We start from the raw sequence: 14,519 nt of genomic DNA, 5'->3' as shown, positions 1-14,519 counted from the left end.
CATGAAAAATGATTAATTTATAAGTCTGGGTGGAAAGTTATAATTTTTTACCCTTTTCAGTTTGTCCCATAGCAGATATGTTCAAATAAAAAGTTCTCTTTCCCAAACTGTTTTATTAGGCTAGGATTTGTTAGCAAGTGAGAAAAGCTGTATCCCTTGGACTCATGCCAAATAACACATTGTTGTGAGTCAGTATTACATTGAGTTCTGGAGATGATGATCGAATAAAGCTTTTCCACCTCGTCAGTCATTCGGCCTACATCTAGAGGACATGTATTCATGACGAAAGAACTGTCTAGGTCAAAGTGATTCTTATATTTTTAATTTCTTTTTACGCTAGGCTAGACATGAATCATATTTTTACTCCAGATGTTTACCAAATCATAGAAATTATTGGCAAGTGGGACTTATTAGGTCATCTAGTCTACCTTGATGGAAGTAAAAAGTTTCTCTTGATCTACATTATAATTACTTTGCATTTAAAAATATAGTGGCATGGGGGCAGCTGGGTAGCTCAGTGGATTGAGAGCTAAGCTTAGAGACTGGAGGTCCTAGGTTCAAATCTGGCCTTAGGTAGAATATCATAACAAGAAGGACTTTGGATATCCACTAGTCCTATCACTATATAAATGAGGAAATGAGAACACACAAAGTTTAAGTGGCTTATGCAATGCCACACAGAAAATTGGAGGGAGAGCTGGCAATTTAATCCAGGTATTTTATGTACTAGTCCAGTGGATTTTTCAGTACAGTGTACTGGTAAAAAATAACTGAGCGGACAATAATTCAACTAAACTTGAGCCCTCATTCATAAGTATGGAATGAAAAATGAAGATTGGATACTCCCTCTTCTGTAGATTTTTAAGTGATGGGCAACAACCATTTACTAAGCATTTACTATGATTGAGGTCCTATGGAAATGCAATGGCTACAAGTACAAGTGAAAAGAAATGAAAATGTCTTTAAGGAACTTACATTAGGTGAAGGCACCCATGTAGAGGTATGCTGCCAAAGTACAGAAAATCAGAAGCAGAGTCAGGAGGGGAATGAAATTTGCCTAGCCTAATTTCCTCCCCCAAATAGGAGCCTCAAGGAGAAGCTCTCCAATGGGAGAAAAGGCCTGGAAAGGCACAGGGATGTTCTATGATCAGAAAGTTATAAAATAAGATGGATGTTCCAGAAAGAATGAAGGCTTTTCCTTGGTAGTCACTGAAATAACAGGGTAGCAATGGAGGATCACAAAAATCACAAAGGACAATTTATATGATATAATTTCTTTTTTAAAAAGTCTTACTTTCTGTCTTAGAATTAATATTGAGCATTGGTTTCAAGGCAGAAGATTAAGGTTAAGGTATTATCTCTGGAAAATTCTTGTTAAAGGGAAAATTGTTACCAGGAAGAGGTAAAATTCAATGGACAAATATTTAGTCACTGCTACATGGAAGACATTGTGTTTTGTTCAATGGAAGGTGATTTTCTGGCTAGTTACTTAATTTAGAATACTTTCTTGTTCTATTCAACCAGCCCCACCAAGGTTGCTATGAGAATCAAATGAGATAATGAATGAAAAGTGTTATATAAGGGGGCAGCTGGGTAGCTCAGTGGATTGAGAGCCAGGCCTAGAGACGGGAGGTCCTAGGTTCAAATCTGGCCTCAGATACTTCCCAGCTGTGTGACCCTGGGCAAGTCACTTGACCCCCATTGCCTAGCCCTTACCACTCTTCTGCCTTGGAACTAATACATAGTATTGACTCCAAGATGGAAAGTAAGGGTTTAAAAAAAAAAGAAAAGCACTATATAAATGTTAGATACTATTAATTGCATGTTATTATTACATAAAAGAATATAATGAATAACACCAGATCAAGTATAGAGATAGAAATTTAGGAATATAGGCATTTTTAATGCATAGAAAAGAACAGGAGGAAGGTCAGAAAGAGCAGATGGCATAGTTTTTAAAACTACATGATGAATTTATTATATACTTAAAAAGAAAAAGCAAGTTAAACCTAAAATTATGATATAATATAAATATTATACTATCATATGTTATAATATGAATATATCATATAAGTATCATGCTATAATATATTATAATTTATAATAACTGTATCATATGTCATATACATAATCCTTAAAAGGAGGTGTGTGTGAATAAAGGGCACCCCTGATGGGGTACATTGGCAAAGTTCAAAGAATCAGAAGCATAGCCAGGAGGAGAATAAATATTCTATGCCCTACCCCTAAAAGGAATTCACCAATATGAGAAGCAGGACAGCACAAAAGAAGGATGTCCAGCTTGGAGAGTCTCCAGGCACTGATGGAATTTCAGGCTGAGAGGGCAATTGAGTTGGATAGATGTATTCCATAGAGTTAGAGGCACTGCCAGGAGGGGAATTTTACTTAGTGCTTGTTAGGTTCAGGATAAAAATAAATTTTAAAAAGGTGAAAAGATTATTTACTCATAGAGTCATTAGGAGGATTAATTGATCAGATATCTTAATTCTAAGGAAGGTCCTGTGGCAATGGAATTCATGATTTCCAAGTTTGGATAAATTAATGGGAAGGGCCTAGAAAATGTCTAACAGGGAATGGGAACACTGTTGGGGAAAGGAAACCCAGCCAAGGCACCATAATAGCTGGAAAGCTAGGAATACCATGAATATATGATACATCTCTAAACCAGATTAGAAGTGAGGTGAAAACCCCAAGGTAGTTATGTAAAAGAGAGAGAGCTCTTTAAAAACATGATGCTATTCTTTATTATCTGTGGTTTTAACTATTTTAAGAATTTTTGTGGAGTTGGAGAATGGGTTGTAAAAGGCAGGCTAATGTTCCTTATTCACATCTTCTTGTTTTTTTTTCACTAGAGTACACTCTGATGATTTATTTGTTTAATTAATAATTTACAACAAACATTTATTAGCTACTTTACTTTATCATGAGGACAGTTTTGTTCATTAGAAAGTAAGACAATTAAAACATAACCTTTTTTCAAAGAAACAATAATATATAAACAATAGAAACTTTTAAAATTTGCTCTTGTGATGATCAAAATGAAAAAGATGCAGCTAATTTTTTACAGTTATCTCTTATCAGACAATGAACTAGTCCAAATAGACTGAAGCAAATAGCTTTACTTTTCTCTCCTAGAGGATTATGTATAGACTATACTACAATAATATATTGAAAGTCTATTCTTTAAAAAAACCAACATGGTATTATTTTAAAATGTGAAACTAATTTTAAATATATATATACATATATGTGCATATGTATGTGTACTATGTATACAGAGAGATGCCTTTATTCTGTGCCCATGCCTGTGAAAGTCTTATTGAATCCAATTACCAATTTGACTATGGATGTGTTAATAGCTTAGTTCTCTAGTTATGTTTGTTTTTTTTTTTTTAATTTTATAATATTTTATTTGATCATTTCCAAGCATTATTCGTTAAAGACAAAGATCATTTTCTTTTCCTCCCCTCCACCCCCCATAGCCAATGTGTGATTCCACTGGGTGTCACATGTGTTCTTGATTCGAACCCATTGCCATGTTGTTAATATTTGCATTAGAGTTTCCTTTAGAGTCTCTCCTCTGTCATGTCCCCTCAACTGCTGTAGTCAGGCAGTTGTTTTTCCTCGATGTTTCTACTCCCACAGTTTATCCTCTGCTTATGAATAGTGTTTTTTTCTCCTAGATCCCTGCAGATTGTTCAGGGACATTACACCTCCCCTAATGGAGAAGCCCATTACATTCGATTATACCACAGTGTATTAGTCTCTGTGTACAATGTTTTCCTGGTTCTGCTCCTTTCGCTCTGCATCACTTCTTGGAGGTTGTTCCAGTCTCCATGGAATTCCTCCACTTTATTATTCCTTTTAGCACAATAGTATTCAATCACCAACATATACCACAATTTGCTTAGCCATTCCCCAATTGATGGGCATCCCCTCGTTTTCCAATTTTTGGCCACCACAAAGAGCGCAGCTATGAATATTTTTGTACAAGTCTTTTTGTCCATTATCTCTTTGGGGTACAGATCCAGAAGTGCTATGGCTGGATCAAAGGGTAGAAATTCTTTTGTCACCCTTTGGGCATAGTTCCAAATTGCCCTCCAGAATGGTTGGATCAGTTCACAACTTCACCAGCAATGAATGAATGTCCCTACTTTGCCACATCCCCTCCAACATTCATTACTTTCCTTAGCTATCATGTTAGCCAATCTGCTAGGTGTGAGGTGATACCTCAGAGTTGTTTTGATTTGCGTCTCTCTGATTATAAGAGATTTAGAACACTTCTTCATGTGCTTATTAATACTTTTGATTTCTTTATCTGAGAACTGCCTATCCATGCCCCTTGCCCATTTATCAATTGGAGAATGGCTTGATTTTTTGTACAATCGATTTAGCTCTTTTTATAAATTTGGGTAATTAAACCTTTGTCAGAGGTTTCTATGAAGATTTTTTTCCCAATTTGTTGTTTCCCTTCTGATTTTAATTACATTGGTTTTGTTTGTACAAAAGCTTTTTAATTTGATGTAGTCAAAATTGTTTATTTTACTTTTTGTGATTCTTTCTATGTCTTGCTTGGTTTTAAAGTCTTTCCCCTCCCAAAGGTCTGACATGTATACTATTCTGTGTTTACCCAATTTACTTATGGTTTCCTTCTTTATGTTTAAGTCATTCACCCATTTTGAATTTATCTTGGTGTAGGGTGTGAGGTGTTGCTCTATTCCTAATCTCTCCCACACTGTCTTCCAATTTTCCCAGCAGTTTTTTATCAAATGGTGGATTTTTGTCCCAAAAGCTGGGATCTTTGGGTTTATCGTATAGTGTCTTGCTGAGGTCGCTTGCCCCTAGTCTATTCCACTGATCTTCCTTTCTGTCTCTTAGCCAGTACCAAATTGTTTTGATGACTGCTGCTTTGTAATATAGTTTAAGGTCTGGGACTGCAAGGCCTCCATCATATGTGTTTTTTTTCCATTATTTCCCTGGATATCCTTGATCTTTTGTTATTCCAGATGAATTTTGTTATGGTTTTTTCTAAATCAGTAAAGAACTATTTTGGGAGTTCAATGGGTATGGCACTAAATAGATAAATAAGTTTGGGTAGGATGGTCATTTTTATTATATTGGCTCGTCCTATCCATGAGCTGTTAATGTTTTTCCAACTGCTCAAGTCTAGTTTTAGTTGTGTGGAGAGTGTTTTGTAGTTGTGTTCATATAGTTCCTGTGTTTGTCTGGGGAGATAGATTCACATCTTCTAAAAGCAATGTAGCACAGTGAATTGTGCTGGAGTTAGAGACAGGAAAACCAGGGTTCAGACTGGCCTTTAGGCAAGTCACTTAACTTCTTAATACCTAAGGTGATAATCTCCATCTACTAAATCATTTTGTCTTTTGTGTAGGGCTTGCTCCAGCTCATGTGAGGCATAAGATCACCTCAAAGTTTTTATGATTGCAGCTTTTTGTTGATTATAGCTCAGTAAGGAAGTTGAAGGAATGATAAGAGTGAAAGGGAAAGTGAATGGAGGGAGCAGGGACCTTACTGATCAGAGGTACAGAGGAGATGGAGAAGAAAGGAGGATTTTCTGAAGGATGATTGCTGTAGAAGTCAGCTGGTTTGGTTTGGGTGAAGTTGCTCAGGATTCCAGGGAGTTTCATATTATACTAGTAATGCAGGTTAGTTTCACAGGGAAGCCTGAGAATTTTGGTGGTGGGAAAATTCTTTTTGTCTAGTCATGACTCATTTAAACTTAGAGTAATGGTTCTTGGTTTGGCCACTTTGGGGAGGCAGGGCACTTGGAGGCTGAGTAGACTAAGTGGAATTTGGTATTGTGATTATTCTCTAATAGTTTCTTTAATCTTGATCTTAAGGCATAGTCGTTATCTATCTAGAATTAACCCCTAGAATCACAGATCCTTCCCATATCTGCTTCTTGATGCCTTTCATTCACTTTACTACTGAAGCTAAACATTAACCTTATCCTTCCCCTTTAATCTCTAACATACCTTGCCCAACATTCTAATTTTTTCTCTACCTCTACAAACTTTCCCAACAACTATCCAACCAAGTCAGTTGAATGGAAACTTGTATCTGGAAGGCAAATTCTTGCTCTTTAATAGAAACTATGATTTTAATTGTGTATCCATTGTTAAACAATTAAGTGTGGCCAATGTTCCAGGAAGAACTGGGGTTCATTTTTAAAAAAAAAATTATTTAGTTTAGAATATTTTTCCATGGTTACATGATTCATGTTCTTCCCCTCCCCTCCTTCCTCCATCCTCCAGTAGCCAATGAGTAATTCAACTGGGTTTTACATGTATCATTGGTCAAGACTTAGTTCCATATTATTAATATTTGTAATAGAGTGATCATTTAGAGTCTACATCCCCAATCAGGTCCCCATCAAACTATGTGATCAAGCAGTTGTTTTTCTTCGGTATTTCTGCTCCCACAGTTCTTTCTCTCAATGTGGATAACATTCTTTCTCATAAGTGCCTCAGAACTGTCCTGGATCATTGCATTGCTGCTAGTAGAGAAGTGCATTACATTCGATTGTGCCACAGTGTATCAATCTCTATGTATGATGTTCTCCTGGTTTTACTCTGTTTGCTCTGCATCAATTCTTGGAGGTTGTTCCAGTCCACATCGAATTCCTCCAGTTCATTATTCCTTTCAACTCAATAGTATTGCATCACCAACAGATACCACAATTTGTTCAGCCATTCCCCAATCTAAGGGAATTTTCTCATTTTTCATTTTTTTTGTCAGACTTTTTCCTTATTATCTCTTTGGGGTATAAACTCAATAGTGGTATGGCTGGATCAAAGGGCAGGCAATCATTTAAAGCCCTTTGGGCATAATTCCAAATTGCTTTCCAGAATGGTTGGATCAATTCACAACTCCACCAGCAATGCATTAGTGTCCCAATTTTGCCACATCCTCTCCAATATTTATTACTTTCCTTTGCTTTCATATTAGCCAATCTGCTAGGTGTGATGGGGTTCATTTTTGAATCATTAAATACCTCATTAGAAAAAAAAAACATAAAAGGATGGTTTGTGGGTAATTTATTGTTGCTATTTGAGAGAAGGGAGAAATTCATTTAAAATGACTGGTTTAACTGGTTGGTAAATTAGTGAGGCCTTGAACCCTCAAGAATTGAATTTTGCTTCTTTAAAGTATAAGAGATAATTGGGGACACCAGAGCTAGAAGTTCACATAGTACTAGTGTAAAAATGGAGATTTTGAACCCCAGATTTCACTTCCCAGAAGTCCTTGGTATTTCCCAGAATTCCCTATAATCTCACCTGAGTCAGGTTGGCGAGATCACAATTGGTATTTAACTGGCAGTAATGGCTCTCTCTCTTTTCTTCCATTGCAATGATGTTGTAAGTAAGCTAAGCGCTGAGGATTTTGAATGGGCTAATCAGCCATGGGCATGTGGTTTTTATTTTGTATCCTTGATTTCTAATAATCCTTAATAAACTTCATAAAATATAATATTTTTATTAGCAGAGATATAATTTAAATTTTACACTAGGGAGGTACCTCCACTCAACTCAAACCACAGGAAGTTCCTCTAGAGGGAGGTTACTTGGTATCCTTTTTGGGGGAGGCATGAGACAAAAAAAATCACTGAGGGAATGGTAATTATCTTCCTTTATCTCACTCTTGTCATGTTTGTTTTCCATAGTCTCATCTTTCACTATATGCTGGTGGAGCACATTCAGGCTGTGAGGTCATCTTTTACTAAAGGATGCGAAAAAATATGCTTATATGCAACATATCTGTCTTTGGAAAGGGAACAGAGAGTTTCTATTCACTTCTATAAAAAGAAGTGAATCTTTGCCCTCAAAAGAGATATTGGCCAATTCTTTTGGTTTTCCCCATTTCTATTTGCCTTACTCTATGTGATGATGATAGTAGCCAGCATTTATGTAACACTTTAAGATGTGCAGAGTTTTTCATCTTATCTTGTTTGATCTGCATAACAACTCTGTAAGAGGGGTATTATTATTCCATTTTAGAGTTGAGGTAAATTGAGAAAGGCTAAATGACTTGCCCAGAGTTACAAAGCTAATAAGTGACTGAGTCAGGATTTGGAATAGGGGATAAGGAAACATGGATGTTTTATCTCTAGATAGGAAAAGTCCAAGAGACCTTCCTTACCTTCCATCTTAGAATCAGCCTTGTGTATTGGTTCCAAGGCAAAAGAGTGGTAAGAGCTAGATAAAAGGGGTTAAGTGACTTACTTGCCCAGGGTCACACAGCTAGGGAGTATCTGATGTCAAATTTGAACACAGGACCTCCCATCTCCCTGACTCTCAATCCACTGAGTCACCTAGCTGCTCCTGAAAGGTTTTTAAAAAAAATTTTTAAAGAAGATTACTATTCCCCTCTCAATATAAACTGATCTGCTCTTTCTCTTTCCATTTTATATACTAGGCTAGCAAGCTGACTGAGCTGATGTAGAGAAAAAGCCAATAAAGAGAGGAGTTAATTATCATGAGCAGTCCTTCATGTTGACTTTAGAGGACTAGTTGCTTCTCTACTTCAGGATCATGATCTTGTGGGAAACACACTGGAATAGAAGACTGGGGTCAAGTCTAAGTTCTGTCACACTAATTAACAATCTCTCTTTGCCCCAGTTCTCTCAACTATAAAATTAGGATCATAGTATTTGTATTATTTACCTCACAGAATTATTGTGAGGAAAGTATTTTGGAAACTGTAAGGTACTATATAAATGAAGGCATTTACTATAAAAAGGAGATAGCTAGATGGTACAGTAGCTATCTAGACTTTTGCACCTGAAGTCAAGAAGATCTGAGTTCAAATGTGTCCCAGTCACTAGCTGTGTCTCCTTGAGCAAATCGCTTAACCCTAGTTGCCTCAGTTTCTACATCTGTTGAATGAAGATAATAGCACCTAACTTACATGGTAATTATGAGAATTAAATATTTGTTTGATAATTTTATGATCAGTTAATCACTAAGCATTTATTAAGAGCTCCCAAATTTCTCCTATATTTATCATTTATACATTTGAGGTACAGAAACAAAAATGAAACGACCTTACCCTCAATAAGTTTTCATTACATGAGATAATATTTATAAAGGGCTTAACAAGATGCCTGGTGCATAGTAGTAGTAGTCTCTCGACCGAGGATGATGATTGTCTTTGTGTGTTTTCTTCTATTGTGTATAGATGAGTGTGCACAAAGACACTTGTGCGTGAAGGAGATTTAAGTGGAAAAGTTGGTGCACAGAGACAGTCCCACTTTCTCCGCGTTGGAAGCCTGGGTCCAATGGCATGAAAAGTCGTTACACCTGGAGACTTCCTCAGCTGCATTGGATGGCCATGTTGTCTTTTGTGCTCCAACAAGCCCTAAGCACTCCACAGTGCTTTGCTGCGTCGCCCTCTCAGCCATTGAACCTTCTTATTGGTGTCTTCCATCTGTTCCGCCAAAGCAGTCTTCACATGCTGGGTGAGCAAATCCCTAGTTCAACAGGGGTCGATGACGACCCGATGGCTACCCTCACAAGATTTAGCCGGTCTGTCGAAGCCGTTGCCTGGGGTGTGGCCGCTGCTGCATGCTAGCAGCTACTGGGAGCCACAAGTGAGAGCTGGGTGTCAGGTGAGGGTCAGAGGCTGGAGAGCTGCCCCAGAAGGGCACGACAAGCCCTCCATACCAGAGATACTACCCCTCCCTGAGCATCCCATACACCCCATATGCATATGGTGCATAGTAAGTGTTTAATAAATGGCTGTTTCCCCCTGTCTCTGCAATATAAATTCCCCCATTTACAAGTAAGCTCATTGAGGACAGAGCCTGCTATTTCTTATCTTTATACCTCTAGTACCTACCATAGTGACTTGGATATAGTAGGTGCTTAATGAATCTCTGTTGAATTCAAACATGAAACATTCTACTCTTTGACAATGGCAGAACACAAATAATGATGGTGACAGAAATTGTTCCCATCATTAAGATATTCTTCTAGAGGGAACTTAATTTTGTTGTATATTTTTGAAATTACTAGAAGGAATCAACAATGAAAAACGGCCACTTTAAAAGCAAAAAAATCAACAGTATCCCTTTGCCTGAATTATTGCTTTTGTAACAATCAGGATATTTCTTATACACAATTCCTCTGGGTTTGGATTTTATGTTATCCCTGGAATGCCATTCATGTTAGGGGAGCCTTGAGAAACAACTTTTTTTAGCTTTTCTAAAGCAAAATGTTCTTTTCCTTAGTCCTCAGAACTCTCATATGGCCCTGAAATTAAGAAACATAATCACAATACTTTCTAAAGCCTTTTAACTTTTGTACATACATACCCTTTCTTACAGGAGTGACTGGGAAGCTCTTTGTGAAACCACACTGATTTCTTTAGATTTCTTCTATTTCTTTCATTTAAAATATAATGTGTATGAGTGGTTGTACTGTCCAAATATAGACAGCCTAGTTCTTGTTTGGCATTGATACATATCTGATCTGGGATCTGTCCCATCCCTCTGCAAGGAAGACTTAAAGTTTTGCCTTTTGGGGAGTAGGAGAGAAGGACATAAATGCTTGCTCCCAGTTAGGATAATAGCTAGCATTTATGTAGCACTTTAAGATTTGTAAAATGCTTTACAAATGTTAATTTTCATTTTATCCTGTACCAACCCTTGGAGGTGTATGCTATTACTATATCCATTTTATAGATGAAGAAACTGAAACATAACTATTGAGTGGCTTGCCCAAGATGACACAGTGTTACATTTGAACTCAGGTCTTCCTGATTCCAGGTAGAGTACTTTATCCACTGTGCTACATGGTACACCAGCTTATTCCTTCCCCATCTTGAAAAGGAATATTGGCTAAAATTATAGCTATTCACTACACCTCAAATATTGGTACGGGTATACATTTTGGGGTCCAGGATTAATACTGCTTTCATTGATCATTACCAAAGGGAGTGTAATACTTAGCCTATCATTACCAGCTTAGTTCCCTCCCCATAAACACTGGTAATACAAAAGGTTATTGTGAGTAGATGGTTTATACTCAACCAAAATAAAAAATGAACAGAAATTAGGGAAGTTATAGAATTTAGAATAAAACTAAGAATACACACAGTAAAGAAGATCTTGACTAGGAACAAGATTAAAGTCTCAGCTAAACCAAGAAGAAGAAATTATTTCATGGAGGGGAGTCTGCTCCATGCAGTCTTTAGGATTGCAAGTGCTGAAAGTCTAGTGATGTATTTGGGACTGGCTCTTTACATGTCTGTGCCTCCAAGGAGATCTTTTTTCTGCCATTCAGAACTTTAGGCTGTGGTGGGTAAAAGATGAAATAACTGAGGAAATAAAGGTTTGAACTTCTAAGTATATCAATTTATTAAGTATTGCATTCCAATTGCATAGGAAATTGGGGCCAAACCACCTTGGCTTGGACTAGACCCCAAATATATGAATTGCTTGAGAAACTTCCTTGTATCCATCCAACTTAGGATCTGACTGGAATTCTAGAGAGCATAACTTAGGTCAATGATGGTGAATCTATGGCACATGTGCCAAAGATGGCATGCAGAGTGCTCTCTGTGGGCATGTGTGCTAACCACCCCCAGTTTCCCCCACCCAGAGTTTGTTATTAGAAACGCAGAGGGACTTGGATGGAGCTGTTCCTTTCCCCCTCTCCACCATGCCTGATGACATTTTTTCACATCCCCAACCCCTCTGTCCAGCAACCCAATGGGAGCTCTCAAGAGGTAAGGTTGGTGGCTCATAGGTGGCCGAGCTGGAGGGAAACAGAGTCCTTGGGCCACTCCCCCTTACATTCACTGAGGACACTCCTCATTTCACCCACCCCTTTGCCCAATAGCCCAATGGGAGTGTTTTCTCCCTCCCTGTGTGGGATAAGTGGGGCACAAAAGGCAAGCCTGGCATTTGGTGGGCGGGGGGCCTAGCACAGGGTCTCTAAAAGGTTTGCCATCACTCACCTAGGTACTTTATTAAGGATTTCTAAGACTAGGTAGAGGTGGTCTAGCTTCCTAGTCAAGTAGGGTTGGGTTCCAATAATGCAATAAGATCTTTTCCCCAATTTCTACAAATGAACAACATTTCTTCACAAGCCATAATTTGAACTAGACCCATATTTGATTTGAAAGAGAACTAAGTTAGATCCAGAATTGAGTCACAAGATGGAGTCAGGGTAGTTAACTCAATTTCTATAATTAATTACTTGCTATCCTGATTGCCTCAATTCCCTCAAGGCTTGACTCTCTTAAAGTCGTCAAAGCACCTTAAGAACTCCTTTCTCCTCCTTGAAACACTGCAGCCCAATAGTTTCTCAATCAGTTAATACTGGAATTAGAAACAGAAAATAATTAAAAGGTTTCATTAAAATCAAGAATTCCCCTGTGTTGACTCTTTTCTGGGTCAATGACTCTGCTCAATTTTTATAACAGTCACCAAACCCTGCCTTATGGAGCAAAGCTAGTGTATTTGTCAGTTATGTTTTTCTCTGTATCCAGGAACACTGCTCAATTTAGCTGGCAGAGCTGTTACATAAAAGTTTCTTTTTTATTATAATAAAATGAACATTTTACTAACAATAAACATGAGCATTTTGTTATACATGGAAGAAGAGCACCAAATTGTACATAAAACTGTAAATTCCCACTATGTACAGTTTTTTTTTTCCTTTTTGGTGTGTGTGTGTGGAATTTAACACAATATTATTACATTTTCCCTAGTTATCTGTGTTCCCTTCTGAACTTCTTTCTTCTTCAGTGTCTTTTAAATTTTTTATTGTTTTTTGGTTATTCTACAGTTGCTGTCCATCCATTCTTCTTTCTAGCTCTTTTGTTGTTTAGTTGTTTCAACAGAATTCAACCAGATTGGAACCCAGGTCTTCCTGACTCCAGGCCCTGTGCTCTATCTACTGTATGATAAAAGTTCTCCTTTGTAATAAGTATGTGTAGTGAAGCAAAATGAATTTGTATTGCATTGATTTTATCTGAAAACATTGTCTGATTCTACATCTCTATTCAATCATCTCTTTACCAGGAGGTGGGATGAATGCTTTATCCTTAGCCTACTGGACTTTTCCATTTCTCTATTTTTTATTATACATTCTGAACCTAATAAAAAAATAAAAGAAAACCTCTTTTAAAGCCTATAAACATTTAAAGGAAGAAGCCATAGCAATAAATATCAATATATTCAAAATATCCCCAAATAACCCCACTGGCTGATTTTTTGAGACCTACTACCTGGTTTGTTTGTTTAAACCATTACCTTCCATCTTGGAGTTAATACTATGTATTGGTTCAAAGGCAGAAGAGTGGTAAGGGCTAGGCAATGGGGGTCAAGTGGCTTGCCCATGGTCACACAGCTGGGAAGTGACTGAGGTCACATTTGAACCTAGAACCTCCCATCTCTAAGTCTGGCTCACAATTTACTGAGCTACCCAGCTGCCCCCTTGGTTTGTTTTTTGATAGGTATCAGGAGGTAATGCTTCTTTTCCTGACTAAGTCTTGAACTATAACTTTTTTTTTGACAAAAAGTATTTTTATTTTGACATCTGAATAAGTGTTGACTCCTCAGGATATTGCCTTTGGTATCTTTCCCAACTTATTCATCAGCTTGTTGCATTGTGCCTTTCTTAGAAACATAGATGCCATCCAAAAATCTTCTGATATCCTTGTTTTTGACTGCCGTGGCCTGTTGAATGAGGGCAGCTGAGTTTGAGACAAGTTCAATATCATTTCCTTCAAGAATTAACTCATCTTTCTGAGCTTGAGAAATAGTACAAGCCACACCTGGCCTCATGCGCACTCTTTGGATATATTTTTCACCCAAGAAATTTCTGATTTCAACAAGTGAGACATTTTCTTAAATAACAACATTGATGGGGAACTAAGCACATACAAACCTCATCTTGTAATGAAAACCCAAGGTTACGCCTTTGATCATGCTTTGCACATGAGTACAGATTGTGTGCAGGGTGGCAAGTTCTTTTCAATTTCCCCACCACTTACCTAATCAGAGCCTTTTTTTCTTCTTTCCAAGGAGACCGAGCTCAATATTGATATAGTTGAAATCCCTTCCTAGAATTCCTCTGGGGCCCGACACAATAACTGTCAGATCCTTAAGAGAGATGGCAACATTTTCTGGGAGGTCTACCATCTGGGTGCTTAGAATGGTCTTCATTCTGGGAGTGAACCGACCAAAGAAAGCTGAACTATAACTTAAAAAAAATTTAAGTCCAGTATTTTAAAATGTTATTTTATCATCATTAGGCAATCTATTCAATGACCCTCTTTTAATAGCTTAGACAAAAATACTTGCTTTGCTCCTTAACACAGGATTTGTTGACTGTTATAAGAGTTTTACAATGAGTCATTGACCCAGACAAGAGTCAACACAAGAGGAAATTCTTGATGGCAATGAGAATTTTTTTGGAATTATTTTGCATTTCTAGTTCTGTATATTATTTCTTAATCCTAATCATATATCA

General features: G+C 37.4%; 1 pseudogene; it reads right to left on the bottom strand.

Moving 5' to 3' along the window:
* Positions 1 to 13,548: 13,548 nt before the first annotated feature.
* LOC100019865 (60S ribosomal protein L9-like) lies at positions 13,549 to 14,212 on the bottom strand (annotated as a pseudogene).
* Between the last annotated feature and the right edge of the window lie 307 nt (positions 14,213 to 14,519).

The sequence above is a fragment of the Monodelphis domestica genome, chromosome 4 (genome assembly GCF_027887165.1).
Source record: "Monodelphis domestica isolate mMonDom1 chromosome 4, mMonDom1.pri, whole genome shotgun sequence".
NCBI lineage: Eukaryota > Metazoa > Chordata > Mammalia > Didelphimorphia > Didelphidae > Monodelphis > Monodelphis domestica.
This window is presented reverse-complemented; position numbering and strand designations above follow the sequence as displayed.